This window comes from Geospiza fortis, unplaced genomic scaffold (genome assembly GCF_000277835.1).
Source record: "Geospiza fortis unplaced genomic scaffold, GeoFor_1.0 scaffold23, whole genome shotgun sequence".
NCBI lineage: Eukaryota > Metazoa > Chordata > Aves > Passeriformes > Thraupidae > Geospiza > Geospiza fortis.
In genome coordinates, this window is record NW_005054303.1 from 9,518,038 (window position 1) to 9,545,881 (window position 27,844).

General features: G+C 40.6%; 1 protein-coding gene across 1 annotated transcript in view; it reads right to left on the reverse strand.

Moving 5' to 3' along the window:
* BRF1 (BRF1 RNA polymerase III transcription initiation factor subunit) overlaps positions 1–27,844 on the reverse strand; it is a 172,412-nt gene that overhangs the window by 132,045 nt on the left and 12,523 nt on the right. Inside the window, exon 2 of the mRNA XM_005417931.3 lies at positions 26,899–26,979. The gene's annotated coding sequence lies outside the window, so the exon portion shown is untranslated. The remainder of the gene's footprint in view (positions 1–26,898; positions 26,980–27,844) is intronic.

Here is a 27,844-nt window from a genome sequence, read left to right on the forward strand (position 1 = left end):
ACCGTCAGTATTTTAAAGTAGAATTACTGTAGGGGCAATTGTCTACTGAAAAAATAAAAGAGATCTCTACCAAAGAGATTTAAGAGAAAGGTACTTGTCTACTTAGGAAATGCTATTTCTCTGAATGCTTTACTCAGCCTTCTGCAGACCAGAGGAGGTTTTAATTCTGTGTGCTAGGACTCCCTCAAGCTGCCCTGTGGTATTATATCAGTCATAGAGTCTGTGGAAAAACAAGACAACTGTTACACTGCTGCTTATCTCCAAAATGAACAACTTAATTCAGGACAAGAATCATCCTAGAAATTATGTGTATCTTGATGACTAACTTGGTTTTGTCCTTATTTGTGAAAAGAGAGAAAGAAATGTACTGCTTACAGCATCATCTAAGACAAACATTTACATTCTGCAACCAGTCTCCTATTTACTAAAGAAAGATCAAAAGCTTTGTTGTTTCCTCATCACCACCTCCGCCCCTTGAATTTAACATGACAACAAAATTCTATTTTTCTGGTATCTTATGTAACACTATGAAAAAAAAAATAGCTGGAAAAGTTAGCATTAGCAACTGTGCTTCTAGATTTCTCCACAGGAAACTTCAAGATACCCTTTACTCCTTCTGGTTCCTTCCCAGATTCAAGAATGCTCTTCACAGAGCCCAAGAAAAGGCAGGTATCAGCTAGCTGGCTGTCACCCAGTACTGCAGTACACAACTAAGCCATTGTAGAGTGCCCTCACCCTAGTCAGATGACAACCAAATGTATGTCATTTTGTGACTTCCAACCTTCTCTGCCTAGCTGCCCAATCTGACATTTCCAGAGCTGAAAAATGTGCCTCTGTAACATTTTATTTAACTATAAATACAGTGATTTAATCTGTTGATATCTGAAGAGCAGATGTTCATACATAGAGAAACTGGGCTTTAAGAAAACAACTGATCAAAATAAACTTTCTATCCAACGCTCCAGCTACTGCTGACAAACAAGAAAGGAGTCCAAATACTCATTCATACTGCCAGTGCTCAACATGAGAAGTCCCCAAAAGCGAGCAGCGGCAGCCACAAGCCCTGCTAAGCACTGGGATGCTGCTCCCCCAGCAGCAGGGTCAGTGCAGGGAGGAGCAGCTGAGCAGCTGCAAGCTCCAGGGCTGGAGAGATGAGCAATTCCCTCCAGCAGACCTACAGCACTGCATTATGGCCATGAGCCCTTGAACATCCTCCCACTCCCACTGCTCCCTGCTAGCTGGGTGGCATTTTAGAACCTTGCAGTTGCTGCTTCCCTCCTGTCCCCATCTTTGCTCTGACTGCCACTCTCACTGTGTGCTCCCAGTGAGCTGCTCAGGAGCAGCTGAGGATCTCAGCCAAAACAGTGGGAATATCCAACCACACAGTGCAGTTTATTAGCAATCTGCTCCACTCAGTTTTCACCTGATTCCATCACAGTGTCACAAACTCCAGTGAATTGAGATTCACTACTGGATGGAAAAGAACTGATACACCTTTAAACCCTATCATGATCTGGGTTATAGAGCACTCACAACACCTTCCTGACTTTCTTATCCATTTTATCCTGCAGGACAGCTTTTAAAAAAAGTTTCAATGTGACCCTGCTCTAAAAACCTGCAGCTACTATCTCAGTACAATAAAGGAATATCATCACATGGTACATCCAGAATTAAGTATTGCATTTTTTTTCTGAATTGCTATGTAGAAGCACAAGTTATAAGACAAAATATATAGGGGTAAAACAAGCCTCTTAGTAGATGCATCTTTTATTAGTAACTTGCAACAAGCATTGTCTCTTTTGGGCCTTACAGGTTTCTGACAGATGCTGGGATTCTTTTTTTAAACAAGAAATAGCACCTTTGAGGTCAAAGCTTACACTTCATGCTGCCCTTGCAATTTAGTGATGGCAACAAAATTGGTATCTAAGTACCTTTGGGAGAAGGGCAGGGAACAGTGTCTTTTTAAAAAGGCAGGACAAGCCCAACAGCAAGGTTTGAAAAATCCTCCCCTGTCCCTCACCAGTGTAAAGCAATAAATTTCCTTTTACAGAGCAAAAGAACAAAAGTCTAGAAACTACAGAAATTTTGCAATGCACAGAGCACACATCACGCAATTCCCATTTATTTCTCAAAGGCTCGTCATACCATCGGGTGGAGGGGGAGGCAGGGGGAGAAGTGAGAGAAAGAGAGAAGTTTGCACTTGTGTAATCAACACACAAAATCAAGTTCCCAGGCTACCAAGTAGTAAAGTTTATCACGCTCCTGAATCTGCAGCAAAAAACAAAAGGCTCTTTTCAGCTTTTAGTTCCAAGCCTACTAAAAAAAAAAAAAAAAAAAGTGTTTCTACCCATCTACTCCCAGCATGCTGAAAGAAACACCATCATCTTCTCATCCCATGCCAACCTCAATGCTTTGTACTGGCACAGCAGACCTGAAGTGACAAGTTCACATAGGACCACAGAACGCTACTATCCTTTTATTTCAGATAATTTCCATTCTTTTGACAGAGGAAACGGTGGTTATTACAAAACAAAATGTGCAGGCAAGAAATCACTGTCAAAAAAATAGATTTGTAGAATATCTTGGTTCTATTAAATGCTTACACAAGAGGCAGCTGAAAGCAAAACTGCAGCTTAAGTTATAATAGAAGCAAAGTAGAAAAAGAGGGAAAATCAGACATATTCTTTACAAGCAATTTTCTTTCTTTTATGATCTCGTTACTACAGAAACATCTTGTTCTCTTCCCCTATGGAAAAGGAATCATACCTTTTTTTGGACCCCTTAAAAGTCAGTAATGTCAAGGAGCTACAGTCTACATTACTCTTATCTGGCTTCTGCCTGCTCATCTGCAGCCTTCCCTTCAGTCTGACAGAGGCTGTGACACTGTTATTTCATATATTTGTCAGGATGAATCATAAGTTTCTAGGGAAATAACAGGCAGTACAAAGCCAGAGCCTAAATGAATTGTTATTACGATACTAAAGTGCATCATCAAAATCCAGGCATATGGATTTTCCTCCCTTTCTGCAATTTGCTCAAGGGGCCCTGAAAACTAGTGCTACCTGAAGCAGGGAACAGAGTCATGTTAACAGCACTAATCCTTCTTTTGCAAAAAGGATTGTTATGGTAACAAACACTAGATTCTATTAAAAGAAACATTTTGGATGGTTTGCACTCGGATATTCATTTCCAGCATTTGAACTGCTTTACCAACTGAATTTTATGTGCAGATTTTGTTCTGCATTTGGGTTTTCGTTCCTTTTCTTTCTTTGAAAAGGCTGCCCAAAAGAACTCCAAAAAAGGGAAAAAAGAGCAGTTTTTATGTGTGAGCATCCCTGCATGCTTTGTCACATCTTTCAATTTCAGCAATTCCCAGCTCAAAGCCTGAATGAATTTCCTGCTCTTTGCTCTATGCCAGGCTTCTATGTTATTTGTATTACAAATCAGTAAAACAAACAAACAAAGGCACAAAAAGGGCAGATCAATGGGGGTACATTCAAGAAGGCTGGTCCCAGCAGCCTAATCAAGGGGAGAGTCCTGTGATCAAAGACAAGAACACATTTAAAGGGAGGGAAGTGAGGCTGCAGGGCTCACACCGAGCATTTCCAGCCACACACGCAATACTGGGAGCAAGGAACAGCTTCATCCCTGTGAGCCTGTAAGGAAAAAGGCCAATGAGCAGTAAAAGTAGCAGCACAGCAGGACACTGCAGCAGTGCTGACCCAGCACAATAACAAGTTTAATTTTATCAAGGTTAGCTAAGAGTTATACCCAGTAACACCTAATTGCCCGTGAGGAAAGTGATGACCATGCTGGCCTCGTGCCCACGCTCTGCCTAACTCCAGCCTGGCTCCAAATTCCTATCTTGCCATCTGCTTGTGGGTGCACCCAACATCCCAAACCCAGGCTCTTCCACACAAGAGCTCCCCAGTTCCTCTATGGATGTGTCAGTGCCCAGGCTGAGCAACCTGGAGCCCGGGAACACTTGGCCCTGCTCCGACTGATGCATCCCAGTGCCTGTGTCACCTGGCAGAGCTGCTCCAGGGGCTGCCCAAGGGTACACTCTGTTCTGTTATCTCAGCAGAATAAAACAGTTCCTGGCCCTTTCCCCGTGATATTTCACCAACTGTGCCAGCAAAACTGTTCGTGGCAATGAACAGAAAACCAAACCAGTAAACTGACCTGTGTTAAAAACAACCTTGTGAAATAAAAAACACTTAATCCAAACCTGTTTACTGAAGGATTGATGCCTCCTCTTTATCTCTGTATGACCAGACCCAGACTAGCTGAGTGCAGAGACCTGTATTCAATTTCTCTCCCTGCTGACAACAATCCAACCCATCCATTTTGCCTCCCATGAGAGCTCCCCATCTACCAGGTGCAGGTCCCTTCTGTCCTGGTAAAGCCCTTCCAGAACACGTCAAAGGCTGATTCACTCATTCAGCTAAAGAGAACAACCATGCATCTTTAAGATTAATGTCTTAAAAATTCAGATGGTGGTCACTGCTGCAACCACTTTTTAAATATTTGATACTAAGCTACTTTTCTTTCACCTAGAAAATTTGCTGTTAACATCTCTTCTCAGCACTTCCCTGTACTTCTTTAAGTATTCATTCCCTCAAAATTTGCCCTTGTATTCCATTAATGCCAAAACAGGCTTGCAAAGCACCCACATAACTTCTCCTCAAGCACATTTTGTATTCCCTGATCCTATGATACCACTCCCTCTTTGCATATACAGCAACTGTCCATTTGAATGAATTTGTTTTAACCACTCTGAAAAATCTGGCATCACAAGTGGTTCCTCTGATTTTCTGCACGCAGTTCCTGGAATTCTGCTTCCCTCACAGGTGGCACTTCTGCTGCTGCCATTTCATTCCCATTATCCATCTAACTGCCACCCACGCTTCAACAACAGACTAGAAGCCATACAGCAGATGCAGGGGCTGCATTTAACCTATTGCTAATCTTGCCCATCATCCTCAAGACAGCAGCTTGCTCATTTCTTAACCCTGCTTAATTGTTCTTTTCAGCACAGCTCAAGAACTGCTTGCTCATAAAGTCCTTAGTGAACTTCATTTATGGTGTCACATTGGAAAACCACAGTCAATGCTGACATTAAAAGAAAACAAAAGCAAGAAAACCCCAACAAAACCCTTATCTGTTGATTCACCAGCACTGAAGGAATTGGACCACAACTGTTTTAAGTGAAGCTAAAGCCCAACTGTTCCTGCAGACAGTATTCCCACCTCCAATGTGACATTTAAATGGCCACACACTGATACAGATGAGGGAATTTGCTGTGCTGAAAATCAACCCAAACAACCAAAAAAAGCTGAATTTTCATTTGGACCAGCTCCCTCATGTAACTCAACAAGCAGCCTCGCAAGCCCTAACGGCAGCAGAATGTGGCAGGGGCGAGGAGAAATGCTGTCAGCAGCCACATACACGTGGATCGACTTAAAGAAATGTGAGACTGAAGCCTAAATGGGTCAAAGAGAAAAGTACACACTATCCCTACGCTTCCTCCTGCTTCCCTGCTGCTGCTGCCAGCCCTCTCTGCTCCTCCTGTGCAAGGCAGCTTGCACAAAAGTCTGATTAGCACAGTTTAAACAAATGCTATCGTGCTCATTAGTTATTTGTCTATTAGAATGATTCAGGTCGTTTCAGATTCATTTTGGAAGAAAGCAAATATGGGCTTTTTTTATATCCAAAAGTTTAGGTAACTGAACTTTTTTTACTCACAGAAGATTTGCAGCTGTTTCAAAGTTGAAACAGCTGGAAAGCTGCACTACTGGCAAGAACTGTGAGCACATGTATGATTAATGTAGCATAACCCTTACCTGTCCCACATTAAGGGAATTGGAAAGAAAAAATCAAAATACCAAGAACTTTTAGACAGTGGTAGCTTTTGGACATGCAAGATTTCCTTCTGAAAGCACCACCAGTTAGGCCTTGCTTTAATCTTCCTCTGTATTGTTTGGACAGGGATTTTTTTTAAATTACATTTTAAAGGACAGTTATTCTTAGAGATTTTTCTATATCTGTATACACGTAAACCTTTTCCCTTCCACTTATCAATTACCAGTTGTTACTCTTGTCACAACAAGGAACTGAACATTTCTGCTGTCACACAGCATTACTGCTGATCCAAGCACTACCTTCAACCACCCAAAATCATTTTTTACATCACTGCAAGAAAAATAAGGAAAAATATTTTCTCATGACATAACCTGACAGTTTTTAAAAGATCATTTTCAAAAGTTTTAAAAGCCCACAGTTCTAGCATTTTGAGAATGATAGAACCTATTTCATACTTTTACAATGTAAAAAACATTTAACTAACAAAAAACTGTCATCAATCTACCCAGCTGGAAAAATTCTGGAATACAGCACAATATAGGAGAAAAATTCCGAAAGTTATCAAAAATCTTTAAAACAAAACCAAAATGAAAAGTGAACACAAAGGGCTCCATTGCTGCAGTGGAAAACTTTGCAGAGGCGAGCAGCATATAAATCAGTGCAGTGTTATCTGCTCCCTGACAGGCAGCTCTCCTGCCTTCCCTGCAGAGTGAAAGCTGACAGGAGCCATTTCTCAGCCCTGCAAACGCTACGGAGCCGACAGGAGCTCCGGGAGTCACAGAGCAGTTTCATGGACCAGGAGGATGCAGGAGCTGATGGCATCCCCTGCCAGAACTGCCACTGAGACCAGGGGACAGGGACAGGAGCAGAAGTAATTGAGTTACCACAGCTGAACAATTACCACTTCCCAGCTGCACTGCAGCAGCCATTAGATAGGTTCACACATACTAAGATTGTTTAAAAAAAACCAACAAAACCAACCTTCCTGTTTAATCCATATTCCCTGCTATAAAAGCCAGTCCAGCCTTTCCCTTTTCCTGCCAAGAGGCCCCTGTATATCCCTGTGAACCTTCCCTCCTTTCCTTGTCCACCTTTAACACTCACCTTTTATAACATGTCTGAGAATTTACTTGTCCTCAGACACATGCAGAACAATTCTCCTCTCCTAGAGTTCAGCCCTGCTCCTCTGCACACCAGTTGTTCTGTCAAAACACAACTGTCAGTGGTAAGTTATTTCCACTCTCCATCATCCAACTGTGCAGGCAGGAAGGACCATACAGACAGGCACTAAATACCCACTCTGCTCTCAGCCTCTACTTAAGGTTGCTGCTGCTTCCTCAGGACTGAAAAAGGCCTGAGAGCCCAAAGCTACTTTCAGGCTCTGATTTCCATTGTGGGGTTTGTTTTTTGGGCTTTGAGGGCTTCTTTCCTTTCTCTTCCCCTGTAATTCCACATACACATAGGGCACTCTCTTCACATCCAGACCCTACCCAGCCGGCAGTCAAAGAAGATGACACAGTCATTTCCAAAGTAAAAATTTCATAAATATCAACTAATTGGCAAATTTCTTAAATCATCAAAACACATGGAAATACAATGAGAAGGCATCAAGGTAAAAGGATGCAGAGAGAAGTAGTTGAGAGGATGAAGAAAAAGAGGGAGTTATTAAAGATATCAAAGGGATAAGAGATAAGACATGATCTAAAAATGGAAGCAGAAAGAGAGAACTGAAATCAAGCAGGGAAAGGCACAGAGCTGTTACAAAAGCAAGAAAGACTGTATTAGGTTAATACTTATTTAAGGTATTTTTATATGAAGCTGACGAGTGGTCAAATACTTATTCCTTTATAAAGAAGGGATAAGAAACCTGGCAGTTAGGTAAGACAGCATCAATCTTTATCCAGGCTGCAGCTGAAGAATTAAATTCTGCCCTTAGCTTGTCCCTGGCAGCTGAGTCCATCAGCTACAGCATTCATGCAAGCAGAGTGATTGTGCAGGGGCTGCTCTCCTCTAGCACCACAAACAGCCTATTTAGATCAAAGCTACAGCTGCCCTTGGTAATTGCACCTCTGTCCTGCCCAGAGATGACAGAAGACATTATGGATAGGGCTTCAGCCTCTATTTTGCATTTCCTTCCCTTTTAAACTAAGCATAACTGAAGGTTGCCACACATCTCAGCTAAACCATGTAGTGAATCAGTGATGCCATTTATCAAGTCAGTCTCTTGTGGCACCTACTTCAGCCTGGAGTTGGAAAGAGATTTATGTTCAAAGACAGAATGCACATATTTCAGGAACAGCCTTGTGTTTCTTTAAACAATAACATTTGTATAAGTAAGATGTACAGATTGTTTCAGTAAGGAATTAAAACTACAATGCCATTTACATATTTCTAGAGAGCCAACCTGGCCCTCTTAGAACGTATTTGGCATCTCTGAATAATATTTATCTGTATGTTTGTGATGCCTTCCATTTATATGAGGCTACAATTTATGTATGGGATGTCATATAACAACAACTGTTTGGGATGAGGAAATTCTCACCAGACTTTGGTTCCTCTGGAGCCCTGATCACCCTAGAATAAAAGATTAAGAGCATGGCTGGGAAATAGAGGGTGGATGTTTAAAGACCCAGAGATTGAACTTAGACCCTTCACCTAATTATCAGACATGATTTATTAAGAGAAAAGCAGAAGATCAGTAGATCTCTGGAAGATGAGGGAAGTTTAAGCCATAAATAGATATAAGCATGAGTTCATGCTTAAGGGCTAATAACATGAAATTAAAGGAAAATAGAAGCACTATGTTAACAGGACCTTACAACAAAACTCACTGGACCTCATAATAGTTTCCCAAGGGAACTGGTGGAAACTCCCACTGCTTGGAACATATGAATCCAGTAAGGGCAAAACACAAGAAAAATTCATGATATGGAATGATGCTATATAAGAGAAATGGGCTAAGATTATTTAGTAGGATAAAGGAAGTTCTTATGCTTTTGCAAAACTGTAACCTTCAGAGAGAGGCTGCTTTGCATGACAGAATCATTCTGTATTCTGAGTGGTCAGAACAAGGGAAAAAAAATCCCTGCACCCTTTCCTCCCTATGTGGCCACCACTGCTGACTCTACAACAGCCTTCAGCCTGCTCAGTTTGACCCAGAACAGCACAGAGCCACTGTCAGTCACACAGAACAGCCTGACCTGGACAGCAAAGATACACCTACTCAAGTTTCTGCCTCTTAAATTCTTTTTCCAGTCACCATTCCATTCTAGTTTTCCTAAATTAAATATTTATTAAGTATTAAATGGCATTCATTATTTATTAAATATTGTATTAACAGCACATGCCATCAAAAGAACCCCAAAAATCTCAACATTTGCTCATGCAACAAAATCTGAGAAATTTTCTCCATAACCAAATCTTCAGATACCAACTTCCTCTGCTCTTTTAGATAATCTACTTACCTCCTGTATGCCAGTCCTTAGTAGTTAAGGAAAATTTTAGGGAAGCACAATTACATTTTTCTGCTCTTTATGTGCTGAACCTCAAAGATCAATTACAAAAGGGCTTTTTCTGTGCAGCCTGACTCCAAGATAGGATGTGAGATCATCCATTAAACATACATATCCAAGACTAGATGCATTATTAATTCCTTTTCCTCTAGGTAATATGGTATGGTGAAAAATAGCTACCAGAGAACATACTGACTACTAAAGACTTAAACAGAAATCAGTGGATTTATGTGATGATTGCTATGTAGCATCCTAACAGATCTCATTAAAGGAGACATGGATTCTTCTCCCCTGATACTGCCACTGCTCCTACAGGATGCTCAGCACAAGAAAGAGTATTGATTGCAGCAAACCCCCAAAATAGTTCTGAGACCAGCTGAGAGAATGATCTATCTGAATTTAATATTGCCCAGGTCTGACTACAGACAGGTCTAAATTTCACAGCATTTTCTGATTGGTGACAGTGATTAGAAATATTTTTTTTTTAAATAAGCTGACTATAAAACACAACCTGCCTCAGAGTTTCAATCAGGCAGGTGCTGTGAACACCAAAATGAGCTTTTTCTTTGACTTCATGCAGCTGTAATCAAAGAAGCTGCCCTAAGGAATCGCTTAACATGAGCATCATCTTGTACCTAACTAACATATTGCTTCAATACAGTCCACAGAGTAAATTCTATTTACTGACCTATTTCAAGATCCACAAAAATAAACAAACACTTCAATCAGCTGCCTGCCTCAGACCTGTTTATGCTACAAGCAGTTCCTCACTGAAGGCCTCAGAAGTTCTATTGCTACATTAATCAGCCTCAAGGACCATGTTCTCCCTCTGCAGAACAATTATAATCTGGCCCTTCCTACCTTTTGTATTTTACTTGAGTGTTTTGAAAAGCAGACAGGCTGATGAAATTCTGCCTAGCTTTGTGCAAGATAACCTTACATCCAGGTATCCATGTCCCTGGCAGCTACAACAGCAACAGGACACACCCAAGTTCACATTTCTCTATGGTCAAATGCCTACTGCACTGGCCTACAACAAGAAGCATAGGTGCTGCTTTGTTTAACCCAGCTTTTATTATCTTAAGCACTCAATTCCTACTGAAAGCCATGCCCCCATGCATGGGAAGCTGAACTTGGCACAACCAAACATTTCTGAGGTTCTCAAATCAGCTGTGGTTTTACCCTCTAGTACCAGCGCCTGTTATCATTTTGAAATCAGAGCTCTCAAACTTTAACAACATCTTCTTGCAAGTGGCTGTTATTATGTCATCTCCCTTTCAGGCTTTCTACAGACTGAATCAGGAATGGATATGTGACACAAGGATCCTTCCTGGCTTAACAGGGAGCAAGTGCTCCTGGAGGAGATGGAAAACCACACACGATCCCGTGTGCTGAGCCATGGAGGCAGGTGACAGCCCCTGACTTCTGCTGCAAAATGCAGAGGAGACAATTCATCCCAAATGTACTTTTCTAAGAACTTGATTTTCACTTCCATGTGACTGCTTACGTTCCCTTATGCTTTCCTTTTCTTCTGCTGAAGTTTTCTTTGGATATTGAATTTGGTATGCAATATTCAGTGTCACTGTAATCCCACAACTTGACTTTGCTGGCATGACAAATCAGTTTCTCAGAAATCCAAAACAACCTCAAAGCTTTTTTCCCCTCTATGTCAAAGACCTTGATCAGTTTCCTCAAGGTTCCTCTTCTTCTTAAAGCTGGAATCAAACACTGCAATGATCTCAGAACAAAATTTATCGTACATGTCAGATCAAAAAGCAAAGAGCAATGTTGGGGGTAACAAACTACCCACACATGCAGTAGGAAATCTGTGTACCTGATGGCAAAAAGAGCATCTGAGCACTGCTGTAGTCCTGCAAAATGAACATTTTTTCTATTCCCAGTTCCCCCAGATCTATAGTATGGTGCAAACTACCATTGAGGAGACCATGTGCCACCAATGCATGGTGAACTCACCATGCACAGAGAACACAAAGAGACAGAAGTATGTTTATGATCCACAGGATGTCTAACAACTTTATTTTGGCCAAAGCTACAGATACTCATTTGCTCTCAAGAAAGAAGCTGGCAGCAAGCAAGAGTTAACTTTTAGTATAGGGCCAGCTGGAATAACACAGACCACTCAGACAACAAACGTCACCTCACAAGCACCCTGGATTTGTTCCAAAAATCACTTGAAAAGTGGTATTCTTTCTTGACACACTCAAGGACTGATTCAGCTTGCACCAGAAGCAGTATTTTTTTTTCTAGTGCTTGTCAGGAACCATAGTTTCTAAATCTACTTTGAGATGCCTTTGAATAGTCTCGATACACATTTTCCCACAGTATCACTAAGCAACCTTGTAAATTATTTTCCTTGTATTTAATTTTAAAAACAAGATTTCATGTAGCTAAATATGTCAGATTATTTCCCCACCTCCTACCTTCTAAAAAGAAGAAACCTTTAGATAGAGAATTTTTTTTAAGGTGGAAAGGGGCTGCATTTTCAAAGCTAGTCACCCACATTAGTACTGCCGTGAAATCACAAGATTTCTGCTGACATTCGACAATTTTATTTCTAGCTATTTTCCCTGAGCTTTCACAATGAGGGAGCAAGCAAACATAACACCTGCTTGGATTTGGCAAGTTGCATGGAGCTCAGGATAATAAGGCAACCCCTCTAAAATCTCCTAATTTATAGCTGCTGATTTGCTGACAATAGGAGGACAGCTTCATCCTCACCTTTGAAAATGAGGATGAATTTGGATTAGCAAATTGTGAGGATTCATCTCACATTTAAAATGGAGGCTGGTAATTAGAGAGGAGTGAATAATAAATTAAGAGCTATTAGTGATTTACTGCATTTTCATATAAAGTCTGTTTTCCTCTTTTCACTCCACAGTAAATGTAGGGTAAAAAGCAGGAGAGGACACACAAAAACCCCAGCATGAAGACTAGATTCAACTGGACCAGCTAGGCCTGTACTTTTCATCATTTTATTTTTTTGTAAGAGTACTTTCCCTATCCTTCTTGGATTAGAAGAACTCTACTTTTTTCTTTCATAATAAAACAGGTAAAATAGCAGAGGATGAAGCTGCTGGGGACAATTGAAAGGGGAAATCCAACATCCCCCCATCCATCCCACCACCACCCCTTGCACCCGCTCCCAGTGCTCTGAAGATTTTGATGAAGATTTTGTGCTGAGACACAACCCAAGGAAAAAAAACAAACAGTCAATTTTCTACAGGCATCAGCCAGAGCAAGAAAGAGAAGTGAGACAAGCCTTGGCAAGAAGTGCAGCCACAAGCTTTGAGTGAAGCTCATCGGTAACACCCAACTTCTGTGCTTTGTCTAAGGTTACAGAAACATCATGGGATCACAGAATGGTTTGGGCTGGAAGGGACCTTAGAGATAATCAAGCTCCAACCCCTCCTGCCATGGGCAGGGACACCAGGCCAGGTTTCTCCAAGCACCATCCAACCCGGCCTTGAACACTTCCAGGGGTGGGGCAGCCATGACTTCTCCAAGCAGCATCAGCCAATCAGCCACTGTCTCATCAGCCTTAAAGGGAAGAATTTCTTCCTAGTATCTAATCTAGACCTAACCTCCTTCAGCTTAAAGCCATTCCCTCTTGCCCTGTCACTACATGCCAGGAGCAAAGATATCCATCTCCTAATCTAATTTACAAATTGTCTTTCCCCATGTAAAAGTATTTCTGTGCATCTGAGCTTACATGCATATGCACACGTGCCCAGTGGAACCAGAAATGCATCAACTGGCTCTGCCAAACTCTGGAAATAAGTACCAGGATGACTTTTAAGGATGATCACCCATGCTTCAGCACCTGTGCAAACCCATGAGAGTGTGGCTGGAAACCACAACATTTATGTCCCGCTTTCAGACAAGATAATGTGATGCTTTCTAAAAAGGAAGGACATTGAAGGTGGCTTTGTCTTATACATCAATTTTGTAAGGACAGGACACAAAAAAGCAACCTCAAGTTCCTAAGGTCTATATTGTTACCAAAATAGCCCTCAAGCCTCAGACCAGACCAGCGTCTGCAGAGCAACCCATTCTCAGAAATTCATCCTAAGTGGATGGACTACAAAGCAAAGTAGCAAATTCATGATTCCTACCATAAAAATGCACAGAGTGCTTTCCCTGACTACTGATTTATAAGAGCAATCAAGTAGCATATCTGATATATATATATATATATATATAAAAAATATGAAGGTACAGTGGAAATACTAATCAATACATTCTCTCTATGGAATAACAGCCATACAGGAGAAGGTGTGGGTGTAATTCCTGTACATCCTAAGTGATTCCACAAACACAGAAACTCAGAAACTGGAGCTGTGACCCTAATCTGCTTTCTTAATATTATGCATTTCATAATATACTACCCAAAAGTACAAATAATCAACTGAATGACATTAGGGCACATAAAGGAAGAGTATACAGCTTTCTTCTAAAAATTCCATTTCTAATTGATTTTATTAAAAATGCATTTATATGCTCATTCACATAATATAACATCTTAGGGAGTCACACATTTGGATATAATTAGCCACTTGTTTTGTGTCATTCAGTGCTAATGACCTTTCTTTGAAGAAAGATCCATGTTTGATTTTTCTATTGTTCAAACTTAAGAGAAGCCTCTTTGGGTTGAAAAGGCAGGAATCCTCTGAACTGACATTAAACACCTAAGCAATCAATGGCCTTTCCAATTAATTTGCACTGTGTTTGTTTGGGACAGCTTTGTTGTAACAGCATGAAGGCTTTAAATCTTGGTGATTAAAGCCATCTTCTAGCTACATACTTGGTGTCCCAAGCAGTAATGCCAAGCAAATACAGCTCCTGCTGACAGCCAGGGCAGGTTTACACAGCATGGATCAAAACCAGGCTTAAGTATCCAAAACCCAGCTTGCCACACTGGAGCCTGGGTTTGAGGAGACCTTCTCTCTCTGTTCTTAAAGTGTCTTTGAATGTTTATTAGAAAACAAAGTTTAAAAAAAAATCATTGCTTAGGAAACAATAAAATCCATTTTTTCAAGCGTTACATTCTTAATGTAGGAAATTACATCTAAAATTACAGCAATAATAATGCCTTCAGGAGGGATAGGCATTTGAGAATTCTTCCCCCCTCCTGCAATTACTTAAACTTCTTTCATTTCTATCTACATGTTTAGCACTACTTAGGTTTAGTCTAAGTAGTACAGCCTAGTACTTAGCTGTTTTTATTTTCCAAAATGATTCAATTATTTGAGTACAAAGATGGGGAAAACATCTTCATCTAAAGGGAAGAGTTTGCAACTTTAAACTCATGATTTCCCATTCCACATTTAACCATAAACAACCAGTTCTGCAAAGCCTTAGGAAAAAGGCAACTTTCTTTACAACTCTAATTACTTTACAACTGCTGAGGGGGAAAAATTACTGCATTTTATATGTATGTTGCAGAGTTTTTTTCTAAATAAGAGAAAAAGCATTACATTTACTGAAGACGTTGAAAAGAAATTGTGCATTAGGAACCTGGGTTTCTTTTTTTAAAGAGAGTCTTTCCAGAGGAGACTGGAGTTCTTCCCTTCCAAATTCACCAGATTAATTTACATCTCATTCATTAAACAGGTTATGTCCCGCTTAAGAAGAGACATCACTCTTCAGCCTTTCACCTTTACTAAAACATTCAATATTTGCATATTACACTCCTTCATTGCTTACTGCAAGTCTTCATAATCTCAGCAACCAAGAAGGAATCACACACTGACTACAGCCCAGACATGGTCCCACACAGTCAGCATCCACCCTCCTAAATTATCCCATATAACATTTTTACATCAAACATGGTCATAAACCATGTGACAGAAAATTCTGCTCTGAGCACCTCTCACAAGAGCAAAACCCAATTTTTCAGGAAAGGCTCTAATTTAAAGACATGGTTAAAGAAAGAAATTCTTTTTCTCACCACTCCTCCCATTAAATTACACTTCAAGAAGTATGGCAATGGTAGAATTGAAACTTATTTTCCAGGCATGTTTTGAGCAGTGTGTAACAGCACCATCTGGTGATTGAGGCTGTACAGGATTTTGAAAACATCCACTAAGTTAAGGCATAATCATCAGCACAGAAGAACAGCTTTTAAGTCAGATTGGGTATAATTTGGCTTTATTTTCCATTAAAAATACAAGCAATTTTTACCAGCAAATGGTAAAATTTTGTGGTTCTGTTGAAAAATTAATCAAACTCCTCAGACCTATCATCAGCTGACTTATGATGGTAAGCAAGGAAAACTCTTGATATAGGAACACTCAGTTTATTAAATACAGTAATTGGTTCAAATGTTTGAACATATTAGGTTAACCAAATGATTGTTTAAAGGTTTGCTTTGTAGTTCAGACAGATAGAAAAGCCACCTCAGAACCAGAAAGAGTCAAGCCTGGGTTACTAAAATACTTGAAAAATATCAAACTGGATGTCATGTATGCTGTATTTTCTAAACTGATTAATATATAAACAGAATTAGCATCTTGGTCCTAAAATGCATTACAAATTTTCCTGCTGCTCCATCGAAGCATCACAGAACATCTAATACACATTGCTGGAAAAAATCCTTAGGGATCCTGAAATGAAAATGTGCTCCCCGAAGATGTCATGAGCGACAAGAATTCTATTAGAGCTGAGCATTTCTTCTTCATCACTCCTTTTAAGTTGTGACTAAATTAGCACAGCCTGCACACTCCGGGGTGTGTGCTGGGAGGAGGGAGGGGGAGAAAACGGAAGATATCAAGGCCTGAGGCACTTCAAGCGGAGAGCATCCATCTGCCAGCAGCAGTCAATGAACAGAACATTGCTAAAAAGTCTTCCCACTCATACTAAGCCAAGCCAAAAGAACAGAAAACACCTTCCTTCACACTGACTGTGCAGGACTGAACGTAACAGGACAGTGGGTTATAAATAAATGTTTAAAAAACAGTAAGAGAAAAAAGAAGAGAGAGAGAAGCTCAGTGCGCAGCTCTGCGTTCAGCCTCTCGTGCTGCAGAACGGGTTTAGGAGGCTCCTGCTCATCTCTGCGTCACCCACTCCCTCCTCCAATCTCTGGTGGCATGTGGAGGAGTGAAATGATAAAAGGAAAACAAGGGTTGGTTCTTTTTTTTTCCTTTATTTTGCTTGTGAAACCCAGATCTTTTCACTGCCCCAGTAAAGAGGTGCATTGCCCAAGCTGCAGCCCGGCACATTTGGATGAAGGGGTGGGAAGGGGCAGCTGAGGGATGGGAAAGGCTGGGATTGAACTGGCTCTGCTCTTACAAGGTGGGCTGGACTCCAGAGCTGCGGGTTCTGATGGCAATACCACCCAGAGGAGTTCCCAACCCTTTACACAACAGCTCCTTCCACCCACACACTGCACCAAACCAGCCCTCTGAGCTGACAGCACAACCTGCAGGGAGGGCAGCAAAGCCCAGGACTGCAATCACCCAGCTCCAAGAGAACTTGCTTGTGTGCACAGAGCTGTTGTTCAGGCTGGGGCCAGAGTTTAGTTCTGAGGTTTTTGGTGGTTTCTTCTTTTGAGCAGGGGGCTGACAGAGGTCAGTGTGCTAATAAATTTGCTGGTGTGGCTGTACTGGATACAGGAAGCTCTCACTGACACACATTTCATGCCTGATACAGAAGTCCAGCAGTTTCTGAATTTCTTCTGTTGTTATTTCTGCAGAGGTCCAGAAGTTTAATGCTGCAGCCATCATTTCAGAAAAACAATCTTCCAAAAAATGCAATTGCTCCAAAAGCAAATCACACCTGCAGACCCTCAGGCTTAGGGAATGCTCTCCTGTGCTGCCACATCACCAGCACTCCAATTTATTCCACAGAGCAAAACAAAAAGCACTTTCAACACATGACAAGAACTCAGCACTACCAGAGATCACAGCATTAAAAAGCAACAACAGCCTTCCTCCTCTCAAGTTTTGAGCCACAGTGCCTATAAAATGACACAAACACTTCAAAACTCACATTTCAATGTTTAAGACAGCCCTATGCCATAAAAGTGACGTACACACTCTTTTATTATCAAGAAAGAAAGCAGCAGTTACATGGAAGTTAAACCAAAGCTATATTACCTGGAGTACTACCTGCTTGTCTGACAACATTGCAAAGTTAAAATGGCTTAATTCAGTTGCTTGTTAGAAGAAATCTAGCTCTGAAATGTAAAGATATTACTAGAGGGGGAGGAAGGAGAGAGGCAATCACCTATTTTCTCCCACACTGTACAAGAAGAAAGATAAACCTATTAATACCCAAGTTCATTTCCTTGTGAATAGTACTATAAAAAGCAAATGTTTTAAAAAACATTAGCCTACTAGGTAAACTATCTTTAACTAAAGAATTGCTCTCAAGAGAAATGACAAGTTTCAATTACCTACACAAGGCTGCAGGGAGATGAATCTCCATAAGTGAATTCCACAAATGGGATCAGTACCATGCTACTCTGTGTCACAGAGAAAATGTCAAATTTAAGAGACAAATTTGGAAATAAAAAAGGCCAAAACTTTAATATCCAAGCCAGAAATTTCACAAGTGTGCAGAACTTTAGAGGGCATTTCTTCTCTTGTTTGATAAAATGAAGGAGAGACTTGTGCTTCCCTGTCACAAGAGTTCTCTTGCCCACAGTCAGCTAATAAACCAAGAGACAGAGCAGACACCAGAGAGGAGACAGAGCAAAGGAATCATGAAAGATGCTTTAAACTCCAGAGTCACAAACAGGCCAGTTCAAAGCAGCTGAACATGCAAATATTTCTAGTTATTAGTTAAGTCAACCCAAGTCATGTTAACTCATTTGATTAAGACTGCAATTTTATTTTTTTTCAACTTCAAAGACAACCTTCAAAATTAAAAGAAAAAGTAACAACAGAGACTGTTCTCAGTCACAGGACAATCCTTCTGTTTGCTCAGTCACATACAGACTGAACCAACACCTCTCAGGAATTTCAGAAATGCCTTTTCTAATTTTTCCCTTTTCTGGCTAAGAAAACACAGGAACAAAGTTAGGAAGACCAGCAAAGCCAGTGGACTGCTGTGCTCAAAGTTTTAAGTTGTCAATCAGCCTCTGGGCAAAATCTGGGCATTATCTCCAGCAGATCCTCTACTCTTAAAGGATCCCAGATCTTCTTAGAAAATAACAGAACTCATTAAAGGACACATGGACTCTTCTCCATTAAACTGTCCCTGTAAGGATAAAGAGCACAGCAAAAGCATCTCCAAGACAAGTACTTTATTCATCATTCCCCAGTGAAACATAAAAATGGCCAAGATTTAAGACAATAAAAATTTTCAAATTTCAACTCAAGTAGAAACTAATTAATCAATGTATAACCTAAAAGTCATCCCTTATCAGCTGATGAACTCAACTGGTCTTTTAACAAAAGAAACTGGAGATGATGAAGGACAGAATCTCATCAGCAAAATGAGGTTGAAGAGATTCTCCATGTGCCTGAATAGAAGCCAGAATATCAACCAGAAGGATCCCAGCTTCCTCAGAGGCTTCTGAATCAAACTCTGGAGTAATAGGGAAACAGGCAGGGAAATATAAAATATAATATTCTGCTTTCATCCAAATTCTTGCAGTAACTCATGCTGGCTAAAGAGTAGGTTTTCTGCCCCTGAGGTTTTTTGTTTGTTTTCCTGAAGTGTCTTTGCTGATTAGTGCAGTTGCCTGCAAACCCTGAACACAAAGCTCTGAGAAAAGTGTGCAAGATACTGAGATACCCTGAAGATTCAGCCACCAGGGAGTCCAGCATCAAGCTGTGGAACGTACCAGAGCCTGCACTGAAGCAGAAGATCAAGAAAGCCCACACTTACTGACATCCAAGCGAGCCTCAGAAGCACAGAGGTCCAGCAAGCTGGAGGTCAAACACAACAGCTCAGTAACACCAGGGAAGTTTCCTCTTGAATTGTTGTGTGATCAGTAACAGCAATCACAAATGTGAAAGGAAAACAACATTCCTTTAAAAATTGTTTGATGAAGAAGTTAAGGACCAAAGAATTAGCATTCCAGGTCACAACTTTTCTGCATTCCTGGCTCTGGAGCATGTTCTGATGAGAGAGAAAGAGTAATGAAAGTCAAGAAACACTTATTCAAGAAACAAATATGTGAATGTTATGGATAGGACACATCCATGGTTTAGCAGATGCTGGAGAGGGTGGATCTACAAGACAGGAGGAAAGAAAGCTGTGAGTGGCCTCAGTAGGAAGAAGTTTGAACTTGTTAACATGCAAAGGGCCAGAACAGTTGGATGCAATTTGTAGTTCAGTTCTGGCCACGTTAACTCTATGTCAACAGGGAGATACACAAATACAGACAGATTCAGCAGACACCAAAGCCTACAATTCATCACCCTTATCTTCAGAGATGAGTGACTGGGCTTAGTCAATATAGACTTCCTTTCAGTGAGTGAAGAGAAACAGACGCTTCAGAGAATGAGTCACTGACTTCCCTTCAGATTAAATTAATCACACCCTAAATCTGTCTGCCTCTATGCAGAGCCTCTGAAAGGAGATGAGAAACAGGAGCTCACACAGACATCTAAATTTTGCCACCCATGTCCAGCCATGACATAGGACTAGATGGAAGAGGTATGTTGAGGTTGAAGAAGTTTACCAAGGGAAAAGGTTGCACTTGAAACATCAACCACCAAACAAAACAAACAACAAAAAATCCACCACCCAACCAAACACACTCACACATGAAAAACATGTAATATCATCCCAAATGAAAAGGAGAAGATGCCCCCTTATCCTCAAAGAGAGGTGGGGAAAGTTAACATGAAATGTGAAGATGAAGGCAATGGATGAGAGAGAAAGCGCTAATGGTAAGAAAGGACTCGTAAGGGACAAGGCAGTAGGCAGATCAAAGGGTAAAACTGAAGCAATGGTCTGGCTAGAAGAGGAAGTCTTTCAAAGCCTTAGTGAGTAAAGAAATTTAGGAAGATATGAGGCCAAACCAGAAAAGGAGAACTTTAAGCAATGATTAGTTTAAAAGACAACAAGAGAGAAAATTCGATGTGGTGTTAATAAACAGAGATATGAGAGGATTAGGATTAGCTTCTATCACAACAGAAATGAAGGCAAGGACAAGATGATGGCAGAGAGCCTAGACCAGAAGTTTCATTACTGAAATCAAAGCCAGGGACAGGAATTGATACAGGAGGAAGAGTCAAAGAAAAGACTGCATCTGATGAAGGAAACAGTCTGGAAGACTTCAAAGCCTATGCACAGCTGCAAAACTACAAATTCACTGGGGAGTTACAGACACAATGTGGAACAGCTCACGTGCCTGGAGTAAGGAGATGGATGGTGACAGGCTGCACAAGGACAGACAGGGAAGGTGACAGGGATTCATTCTATACAGAGGAACAGCCTGAAAGTCTGAAGCTCTGCTGAAAAATGATTGACAGGTCAATAAAAAGTAAATAGGTTTGGATGAGAGGCAAGGCCAAAAGAAACAGTGACGAGCACCTCCCATAGACCATCTGATCCTGAAGATGAAGCTTTCTTTAGAAAGCAGGAAGACCTCCAGGTTCTCATGGTGAACTGCATCCACCCCAGCAGCTGAGGAACCATAGTGGGTCACAGGCAATCCAGTGGAATTCCAGAGCACATCAGGAACAGGTCAAGCAGAGGCTGTGATACACCTGCCACTCTTGGGAAAGGAAGAAGTGGTGGAGGGTGTAAAATCTGATGGCAAGGCTTGATTACAGCAACCCCAGATAAACAAGATCTTGAGGGGTGTGAGAAAGATGGGTAGCATAATTACAACACTGGATTTCAGAGGGCTTCAGTTGGTTCAGAGAATAGGTCAGCAACTATCCATGGTAAAGACTGAGCAAGGGCTCCCTTAAGCACAATCTACACACACAAGTTAATTGGACTTGATGAGATATATTTGAGAATGCAAAGGGAGGCAGTAAAAAGAGTAATCTCTGCCATCTTCAAAAAGTTGTAGGAATTTAAAGAGGTCCTCTCTGACTTGAAGGCAGCAAGTACCAGGCTTCTCTTCCAGAGGAAGAAGTAGGACTCCAGAGGTGAGTGAGGCTCCTCTCAGCCTCTTGGAAGGCTACAATCTACCTGGAAACCATTTCCAGACAGACAAAACCCAAGAATGTAACCAGGAATTGCCAGCACAGAGTCAATGAGGGTGGATCATGCCCAGCTGCAACAGCCAGAATGAAGTCAAGATAAATTCAAACTGCAGCTGTTCCCTCATCCCATTTCATCATTCTCCCTGGCGGCCAAATTGCAGAGATCTGGACTAGGCCAGTGAACAGCAACTTGAGTGAGAGGCTGGCCTGGTTCAAAGATAGTCCTCAGCACTTTCACCATCAGACTTACACTGGGATCAATACTGTTTAATGCCTTCATTAACAACATGAATAACAGGCCAGGAGGTTTCCTTTGCCAGCCTACAGATGACATCCCATTGGAACAGTGGCCAATATGCTGATGGGCAGAGCCACTATTCAGAGGAATCCTAAGATGCTGCAGAAATGAGCTGACAGAAGCCTCATGAGCCAAATGCAATTTTTCTGCACCTGGGACAGAAAAACTGCAGGGCAAAAGCAGAGGCTGGACTCTGTTTGACTTTTTTGCAGAAAAGGGTCTAGTTTCCTCATGGACAAAAAGCTGACCATGGCTCAGCAGCACCCAATCACAGTGGTGAAGGTTAATTTCATCCCAGAGCCACATTATTAAAACTGCAGCCAGCAGGTCCAGAGAAGTGATTATCATCCCCTGTTGAGCACTTATGAGACTATATTTAGAGTACTTTGTCCAGTTCAGAGCTCCTCTGCAGAAGAGGCATTGGCATATTGGAACAAGTCCAGCAAAGAGTCCCTGTGATGATTTGGAGACTGCAGCACGTGGATGAGGCTGACAGATGAATTTGCTGACTCTCAAGAAAGCTGAGGGAGAATTCTCTTTGGTGCCTTCAGCTTTGCAGTAGGAGCTTATAAAGATGCAGCCAGAGCTGCTTCATGAGAAATGCACAGCAAAAGGACAAAAAGCAAGAGTTGCATTTCATCAAAATAAGTTCTGACTCGACACAAGGAAAAAATTCCTCACAGTGAGGGTAGCCAACCATTGCAGAACAGGTTGACCAGGGAAACTGTCCTATCCTTCCTTGGTAATAGCTGGAGTTCAGCTGCTCTAGGCCCTCAGCAGCTTAATGCAATTTCAAAGCCATTTTGTCAGCCTCCAGAGGTCTCTTCCAATCTCAGTTATTCTAGGATTCCACTATTCTCCCTTCCCTTGCTGTTCTAGTTTTGCTCTCTGTTCCTCCCCTTTGGATACTTCTGTTCTTCACATGTGTAATATATTGTCCTTTTTTAATTCACAATGTATGGTTCTGGGAGGAACCAGATCCCTCCATAATCACTTGTAACAAACCAGCTATAAAATGAGTGATGACAACAAATGTTAAAGAATTAAACAAATAGTGTAAATGCAAACAGTAAAAAATGCATTACAGACCATCTTCAGAAACACTTTCCCATTTAGCATTAAAATACTGTTAGCTATGTTTTGGTATTTAAGAGGACTGAGGGAAAACACACATTCATTTAAAGAAATAATTAAAAACACAGCACAACAGTTCAGAAATTGGATTAAGCTAGATGCAGCTGCAATCTTCAAACTTAGTTTAGACCAAATTTTAATATCTGCAACTGAAACTTTCAATAATAATATAATATATATAATCACGCCATTGACCCTCCTCCCCCTGTCCCTTTTCTTTTTGGTCACTGAAGACTACTGAAAGTATCAGAGCTCCAAGTCAAGAAAAATTCCCCTGTAACAACGACTCTGACACTGATACAGCGAGAGCAGATTGCCTGCAAGGAAACAAGAATAAACTGGCTATTTAGAGAGATTATGTAATGCAGCACAGAACTGTAAAATGGGATTTAAAGAGACATCACTCTGCATTTCAGCTCTGGAAGTAACTGTAAGTGTTGACCAATACTGTAGAAATTTGAAGAGGCTCAAATTCCTCTGAACATGTCTTCTCAAAGAGTCTCCCCTCTGAGCTGGTATTTTACTCACAATTCTTCTTTTTCAGAAAAACAGTAGTATTTAGCTATTTTGCCATATCCATTCAAACAAAGTTGAAGCTGAAACACCACATCATCTCACAGATGTCCAGGTTTTTACTACAAAAATGAGGTCTGTATGTACAGATGCAAAACATTTTGTGGGCCTGAGCCTGTTGAACTTGTGGAGCTTCATACACTCAATTAGCACAGTACTGCACTCTAAAAATCAAAGTGATTATGAACAAATACAACAGTATTAAATCTTCTCTGCATAAATATTTTAGCAAGTGTAAACAAGACTCCAGTTGCTGTAAGCAGCCATTCCCAAACAAACACACACAAACATCAGCTGGTTCAGAAAAGAAAGGGAGAAACTGAACAGCCATGCCCTGCTGCATTATAAATAGTAAGGAAAGGTACAGCAAAGATATGTGTGGTAAGGGAGACTTGTTCTGTGTAATGGACATTCTTACACAAACCTGAAAACTACAAAATGGTCAGAGTTTGCCCATGGCTTTGTTTAGAGCATAAATACACATATTTATAAAAACACCAATGCACACCATGATTTTGTAGAAGAGTCCAGAACTGATGAGCAGTTGCTGGGAGATTTTACTTTTGCATTTCTTCACTTTAGAATGCATGGGAAAAAAAAGTTATTACCTTAAGCATTCTAATGCAAAACTGTTCTTCATCAAATTCTAACATCCTTTCATTAAAAGCCTCAAAAAAACCAGCAGCATCATACACTCAGCCAAGCCCAGCTGCTTTGCTGGTAATTAAGTAAGAGACAGTGAGTCCAGATCACCTCCCCTGGAAAGACAGACTTTACAGTAAAGAAGAATTTGGCCCAAAGCACATGAGGAAGGAGTGGGGGGAAGGAGGGATAGCAGGGGGAGGTGGTTGGTTTTTAAAACCCAGCAAGTCCCTGCTCCACGGCCGGACTTTCCCCACAGGTTGCTGGCGAGCAGAGCAGGCGCAGAGCGAGAGCTGCCAGCAGTCTCGGACCACACACGGGCTCTCAGCTGCTCCCCAGCACTCTGGGGACTCCATCCACTGCCCATCCCTGCTTCCCAGGGCCTGGCTCTCCCTTTTAGCAGGAGGAGCCACCAGTGGCCGCCCTCGCAGGCTGTCCTGCACCAGCATCCCCATGGGAGCAAGTTCAGCACTTCACCTGCAGCACAGTTAACTTTGGAAACGCCAACAGAGTGGCACCAGCAAATAAATAAGTAGCTCAGCAATTTTTATAACTGTTCATTTTTCATACAGCCAACTAGCAGTGCACTTCAGCTTCATTCAATGAAGCACTCCATACCTACCTCTCCTTTAAAATACGTCCAGTAATTTCATTTACTTTGCTACACTTTCAAGTCTAACCATGATGGATATTTAACATAATTTCACCCCAAAAAAAAGCCACGATCATGGGCCCACAGTGACAGGGTGAGATTTTGTAAGCTCATTGCCATAGCTCAATTTGCAATTAAAAACTATGTAAAGCCAGAAGTGTGATTAAAAGCAGCAGACAACCGGCTCATTATTCAGCGACAGAAAAGAAAAGGCTTTCAAACACCAATTGCTCTACCTGAAATATCAGCTGCTGTTGTCATGCCTGGGACTGAGCAAGAACATCACTTAGCTCACTGAAAAGAACTTTCCCAGAGATAGATTGGCAGCATGACAAATGCAGGTTGGCTACAGAAATCAAAGACCAAACACTTGCTCCTTATATAATGGATAGACAGAGGAAAAAAACATAGAAGAAAACCTGCAAAGAGCTTCAGAGAAGTGTAACTAAAAAGACAAATTATTTTCCTATTTCAAGACTGTTTGGGAGATAAGTTCATGTAAAGCAACTAAATGTTTTTGTATACAGTGCTGATATACTTTAGCCAAGTCACAATCACTGTTTTTGATCAGGGAGGCCCCCCACACAAAAGCTGTGGGGAAGGAAGATGCTCAGACATATTCCCCGCAAACACTCATCCAAGAAAAAAGCTGTGTTTAGATTCTAGAAAAACGCCTACACTGTCTTTACTTGTGATTACCTTTTGGCATAACCAAAAGGGCTTTTGAAGGATTCAAACACTCCACGAAGCAACAAGACAGATTTCCTTCCATCAGCATTTTACTTTTTACAATTACAGACAACTGTGAAGTTCTTATGCACAAAAAGCCAATTTATTTTTAAAATGCCTGTTCAAAATTACAGTTTTGATTAAAGTGCCTTAATCCAAAACCAGACTTCATCAAGTTCAGTGGCTTATCCCACTGCTTATATAGGTTACATGTTAGACAGGAAATTTAAAATTCCAAAGATAGTAACTTCAGACCTGACACTGACACTAGCTCACCTAAAGTGCAAGCTTTACTTTGCCAAACAAACAGGGCTCAATACTCTTAAGTAAAAACAGCTGAATAAAACATTCTGTATATAAAACAACCTGTATATATATCAGCTGAATAATGCTGAGTAGAGTAATCTGACTATACTTCAATGACACAGATCAATCCTAGCCTCTCCATACCTATGAAGATACAATACCAGATCAATCTTACTCTTCATATACCTACAGAGGCATAATATAGGCAAGATTTTTCTGTGTTGAGTTGCAAATGTAAGATTAATTTAGGAAAATACCTTTCCCTAAAATATCTCCCCCAAATGAGTACCTTATCATAAAACCCATTTACATCCATGGTTAATTACATGTCAGCTTCTGAGACTTTGCTATGACAGTCCATCAGCTGTCATCTCCAAGAGTCATGAGACAGGAGTATTAATTAACCAAAAAATGACAACTCCTGTCCCTTGATATGAGCAACAGCAAACTGGAAGACCATTCTGCTCCTGGAATAAAAGCTGGTTTTATTCATCCTCTTTAAAGAGTGTAGAATATGGAAATCTCAATTAAAATGTAAAGCATGTAATGAGAATATTTATTTTAATGTCATCTGTGCGCTAAAACCTTTTTTCCATTTTTCCTCTCTCTATTCAATGATCCCATATTAAGCACATGATTACTTATATGCATTATCTCACACTTGCATTGCTTAAGACCAAAAATATTTGAAGAACTATACTTTTAAATAAACATGAATAAAGTATTCCAAGAACCCTGAAAATGGACTAAATAAAAAGCCACAATAGGTTTAACAGATAATAAAAAGGTGCAATGGGCATGTCAACCTTGAAAAAGCCCTTTTAAACCACAGTAATATTGTCAGGTGCCATTACCCTTTGTCAGTCAGCCACATGAACTCATAAATCAGGTGTAGCAGCCAAATGAGAGCACAATGAAAAATCAGCACTAAGCAGACTTGTCCACTGAATAATGAGGGGCCCGCCAAGGTTTTGAGGTCACATTCAAAACTAAAAATTAATTGTATCGACCATATTAATAAAAAGAATTCATATCAGCAAGACTAAAACTTGCTAGTACCATTCTGTAGAGTTTTTGCTCGTGACTCCTTTCCCAGGTTGGCGTGGAATCCTCCTCCTAAAGTCGGTGTTTTCCCTGCACCTGTTAGGGGGAAAAAAACACACACCAGACATTAACTTAATTAAAATATTAAAATAAAACTTATTTTGCCAATATAGTCTGTATCTGTATAATCTACAACATGCCAAACTACATTAAGAAGGTCTTAAAGTACTTAAGACATCAAGTACCAATACTGTGCAAATTATTTCTTTTTCAGAATACCATAAGAATTACATGGCTCCATAAGCCCTCTCAACCTCAGTTCCAAAGAAACTACAAAAATCTCCCAATGTCTATTTTAAGCAGAACATGAAAATCAGTACTGTAAAACATTTCTCAAAATAATGGAGGAAAAAATTGCTTAGTTAGTATTTTTGTCTGAAGAATATTCAATTAAGAATTTATAGAATTTTAATAGGTAATTATTGGCTTTACTGAATATAAAACATGTTTAGCATTAAATAATGACTGTGTCGGCTACTACAGACATAACACTTATTTTAAAGTAACTTCAGTTTGTCATTAGGTAAACACAGCAACACTCAGGCTACAAAAACTGCAAGTCTGGAACTGCTACTTTTACACCCCGAAAGGTTGGAGACTTAAAAGAAGTCTGAGCTGTAAATCAGCATAAACTAGAGGCTGGCTTGGGCATCCATGTCAATGCTAAGCAGCATGAATGCAAAGATTGCTGGGAGTCAGTAGAACTAGTCATGCAAACCCATCTTGCAGAACAGGGAATTAAACTACCAAGGACAAAAACAGTCTCCCACTAAAGCAGGAAGGTTTTTTTAAAAACAATCAGGGTACCTCAAGCAGGATATCTGAATCTATCAGCTTAACAGCAAGCGAGACCAAAAAGCTAAATTGCACAGGATTGAAAACAAGCAATTTGTTAGTAATG